Source organism: Perca fluviatilis, chromosome 20, assembly GCF_010015445.1.
Source record: "Perca fluviatilis chromosome 20, GENO_Pfluv_1.0, whole genome shotgun sequence".
Classification (NCBI taxonomy): domain Eukaryota; kingdom Metazoa; phylum Chordata; class Actinopteri; order Perciformes; family Percidae; genus Perca; species Perca fluviatilis.
In genome coordinates this window covers 5,313,919-5,318,853 of record NC_053131.1, presented here as the reverse complement: position 1 = coordinate 5,318,853, position 4,935 = coordinate 5,313,919, and the positions used below count along the sequence as shown (strand labels likewise).

Below are 4,935 nucleotides of genomic sequence, written 5' to 3'. Positions count from 1 at the left end.
ACATAAGAAGGTGTATTATGTTGGTAAGGAGGCCCCAGATGTGTGGAGTACATTTGGAAGCACTAGGCACACTAACAGTTAAGCTATTGCATTTTTCTACAATATAAAAAAATAGACTGAGCCTGCTTTACCAACATAGGTGTAGTATGTTGTTTGGGAGGCCCCAGATGTGTGGAGTAAATTTCGAAGCACTAGACTCAGTAACAGTGAAGCTATTGGATGTTATCCCCAATAAAAAATATTTAAAAATAATCTGAGCCTGCTTTCCCAACATAAGAAGGTGTAGTATGTTGGTAAGGAGGCCCCAGATGTGTTGAGTACATTTGGAAGCACTAGGCCCACTAACAGTTAAGCTATTGCATTTTTCTACAATATAAAAAATAGACTGAGCCTGCTTTACCAACATAGGTGTAGTATGTTGTTTGGGAGGCCCCAGATGTGTGGAGTAAATTTGGAAGCACTAGGCTCAGTAACAGTGAAGCTATTGGATGTTATCCCCAATGAAAAATATTTAAAAATAATCTGAGCCTGCTTTCCCAACATAAGAAGGTGTAGTATGTTGGTAAGGAGGCCCTAGATATGTGGAGTGATTTTGGAAGAGCTAGACTCAATAACATTGACGGTATTGAATTTTTGGCAATACAAATTCATAAAAAATAGGCTGAGGCATATTGTCGGTGTAGTATGTTCAGAGGGAGGCCATAGATGTGTGGAGTGATTTTGGAAGAGCTAGGCTCAATAACAGTGAAGCTGTTGAATTTTATCTTTGTATCCACTTTCGGTTTTGCACTTTGCAGACGGTCCCTAGACGCTCGGCTGAAAGCATGACGCTCATAGGGATGCATTGTATTCATCCACATAAGTAGACGGTTCTTTCGGATGAAAACCGGGTTGTAGCTTGTTGTCTACCTTCCTACGGTTAGATAGAGCTGCCTATTGTTTAAGTAACACGTTTCGCTTATGATTTATTGAACCGCGAACCCGCGAATCTGCCAATTTCTGTCTAACTTTACCGAAGTAGGTCCTTTCCAGAGGCCCATTCTTCGTACGTCGCTAACTCACTTAGCTGGATTTGATTGTTGGCGATTTGGCATGATCTTGGATTGTTTAGTTCTTCGACGCTCATCCTGGACTTGCTGTCATAGCAACAGGTGCGCAATCTTAAACCTGCTCGCGAGCAGGCTTATTTCATGTCAACAGGATTAGATCCCGGCTATATAAACGGAGGTGATATGGGAAGTCTGTCGCAGCCATGTCTTGTCCGTTTTTACGTCAGGAACCTGTTGCTGAAGGTGCCAGAATAATTCAAATAGCTTTTCAAAGCAATCGCGTTTTGCGAGATCGACAGGATCCTTTAGCGCAGCGCGATAATCTACTGATTGAGAGATATCGTTTTTCTCGGGAGGGTCTCATCTACATTATCAACTTGTTGGAGCCACACGTTAAAAGTTTGACTCGTCGGAAAAGAGAACACAATGGCATTACAATGAACTACACTATGAAAAAATATGATCAATAACATATTGCAAAACATTACTAGGCCTACATTAAGTTATGCAGTTTTCACCTTCACAAGTCAAAGCAATTGACTCAATATTTATCTGTTGGAATGACTGTACCAGCCATTTGGAATATAGACATACTTAATTTAATGCAGCAACAAATTATTTACACTGTAGCAAGATGATTTAAAACTCATTTACCTGTAATTTAGGTGTTGCTGTTACTGGTGCCTGGCCTGTAGGTCTAAGGAAGAGCTGCCCCCAGGGATGCCCTCCACAATGGGTCGGTTCGCATTTAGCCCAAGGGCCAGCTCTTCTGCCGGGGTATAATGTGGGGGTGCAGGACCACCACCTGTTTTTTATCGCGCCTTTTCTTTGGTTGCTGTTATAAACAGACAAACACATCATTTAAAATGTTTTTGGGTAAAAGAGACTAAACAGTAGAAGTAGAAAATCTTACCAGTTTGAAGAATATTCTTGTACTTCACTTTTACTTGTTCCCATGTTCTAGTGGGTCCTGAGCTGGCTCTGACATTAAGCAATTATGAAATAATTAAAATACAAGAATATATACTGTAATAAGTGATATAACCATAACATGGAACGCTTACAGATTTAATTTGTCTGCTTCTTTTTGCCAGCCCTCTCTCCTGGCTTTTGCAGACTTTGAGGTGTTCCCTGGCGTTTTAATTATTGTTTCAAACTCAGCATACCCTTTCAGTAATAGTTCTTGCTCTGCTGCGTTGAAAAACTGAGCGCACTCTTTGGCCACGGTGAGCAGCCAATAGCAGCGTTGCTGATCAAAGTTTCTGCTATCGATAGGCCTACATCTCCACTTTTAAACAAGCGCATGAACGCGCAATTATCTCACTAACTCAATCCAGCTATACTAATCATCAACAGCAGGTGTGTTCGAAGAACCTAATTAGCCAGATCATGATTAGCACGATGATATCATCTAGGTTGTGTCATTTGATCTCGGATGTTTTAAGCAACGTACGAAGAATGGACCCCAGGTAGGAGGTTTAACAAACTCTGAGTCTAACCAGAGAATGTCTAATAAGGGGAGAACTTCCACTCTCGGGAAAATTCCGGGTTGGTACAATGGGGCTTAATAGAAAGTGAGATCCCCACTAACACAGAACGTTTTGGGAACGTTTAGGGAACGTTGGGGAACGTTAGTTTTTGGTTCTCTAAAGGTTAGTTCGAACCAAACCAAAAACTAACGTTTAGGGAACGTTCCCTCATGGTTATAACGTTCCCTAAACGTTAGGGAACCAACCAACGGGAACGTTCTCCTGTGGTTGCACTGTTACCTCCACACAACGTTCCCGTTTGGTTGTTTTTGGTTGTTTTGAGTGCGGTTTTGAAAATGTTTATTTTTACCAGCTCCATTTAAGTTTTTGAAGTAGCCTAGCAGTCACTTGATATAGATTCACGCAACAAGTGTCTCAGTCCAGTGTACAAATCCTACCGTTACACCCCCACGCCAGTAGGGGAAGACAGTGCCTCTGCTCTCAGGTGACCGATTCAAGTCCTGTCCTGACTTCCGTTTACAACACCGGTACACACACCTGGCTAACAGGATAGACAAAAGATCCGTTCGCTTGGTCCCAAATTCGAACTGAAATACTGCCATTGACTAAAACCTATGCTGACTACACTTCACCGACAGTGTTATAACGCAAGGTAGGACGAAGATACCAAGAAAGACATTGTCGGCTGTTAACAGTAAAGACTTTCCTCCGCTCAAGACTGCTAGCCCGTATGCTAACGCGGGAAACAAGTTAGCTTTCCACAGCTAGCTAAGCTGCTAGCCCTAGTATGGAGGATACATCAAAGTTGGCCACAGAGACTGAACCTTCCCTCGGTGATGTTTTAACCACCATAAGGAACCTGGACAACAAGGTGAGAGATTTTGGTAAACAACTTAAAGAAAGCTCCGACATGGTTGCCAGCATTATACAGCGTCAGCGAGTTGAGCTGAACTCAGTCGGACTCACTGAATGCACGTCCAAATTGGAGGCTGTAATTCACCATGTGTTCTATTAATACATCCATGGTATTATCTTAGGATACATCTGAGGGATGGCTGCTGTAAAGCCCGTTACATGGATTTAACATCATTAGCGTTTTCCAAAACTGCCGGGGCTATCAAGCTAAACAATGGAGTTAGTTAACTAGCTAGGTAGCTAGCTAACGTTAACGTAATATCTTACATGTCCCTAAGAGCCGATGTGGGTTTAGGTTTAAACACTTATCTTACGATACATCCGAGGGCTGTATGCTGTAAAGCCTGTAACGTGGATGAGAGATAAAGCCATGGATGTAGTAACAGAAGCTCTGTTCACAAAACTGCAGGCTAACCTAGCATAACATAATGATTACACCTCCTTGGTTGTCTAAATACATCAATCGTTTATTTAGATAATCATGGTAAGACCTTAAGTACAGACTACATTATTTACACTTCATATATTCTTTTTGCAATCAGTACAAATTGTATGGTCTTTTATTTCAGATGAATCCATTCCACAAGCAAGAAAGCATTTCAGGACAGAGCGTAAGTTAACATTTATGCATGCATTTAAGAAACCAGTCATATTTCCTACCATGGAACTACTGAAATTCAACCTGGTGCATATCACATGACTGTTATGATGTATAACAACTAAAACCATTAATTATTCCATAGCCATGAGGACCTCCATTACCCGCATGGCACAGCGGATGGACACATTTGAGGAAAAGATGGATGAGCTGCTCATGCTCTTAAGGAGCTCCCAGTCACCTCCCTCTGCTCCAGTCGATGAGGTGTTGCTGTCGCCCTGCTCAACAGTCATCGAGCTGCAGGAGTTCAACAGGAGTCTCGGTCAACAGGAGAGGAGGAACAAAATGGTAATTAAGTGGCCCTACCCTGCCCTAAGATAACATTATATAATTGCATAAATTAAAAATATCATTATAACTGAACTGACTTCTCTTACAAAATGAGATTGTTCTCCACTTTGTTCTACATGTGTAATTTGTATTTCTATATTTGTTTTACAGCAACTTTTTCTGACAACCTTTCAACCAATGACGTTGTAAAACCGTATAGCCTGCAGGGCAGAAAGACAAAGGCCTTCCAGGACCTGACAATCTGCAGGGTTATAACAGGCAGGTGTTATTTTATTGTTCACATCAGTATTATGCGTAGCTTGGCTGATAAGGGGTTTTAATTTGACTTGTAACTTTGCTTCCTCTTGCTACTCTAGCGGCCTCTCAGAAAAACTTCCCCGCGCTGACTGCAGCAGACCTGGAGGACCCCCCAGTGCTCCCCCTCACAATATCCAACAGCCTAGTGTCAAAGATCAACTCATTCAACTTTCTGGGCTCCATCATTTCCCAGGACCAGAAGAGGGAGTGCAATATCCTTAAAAAGGCTCTGCAG

At 42.0% G+C, this 4,935-nt stretch overlaps 1 long non-coding RNA gene across 1 annotated transcript; it reads left to right on the top strand.

The window, feature by feature from the left end:
- The first annotated feature begins 3,236 nt into the window (after positions 1–3,236).
- Positions 3,237–4,308, top strand: LOC120549561. The gene is made up of 3 exons (XR_005637404.1): positions 3,237–3,410; positions 4,024–4,065; positions 4,198–4,308. It is a non-coding gene; the product is annotated as an uncharacterized LOC120549561 (long non-coding RNA).
- The last annotated feature ends 627 nt before the right edge of the window (positions 4,309–4,935 follow it).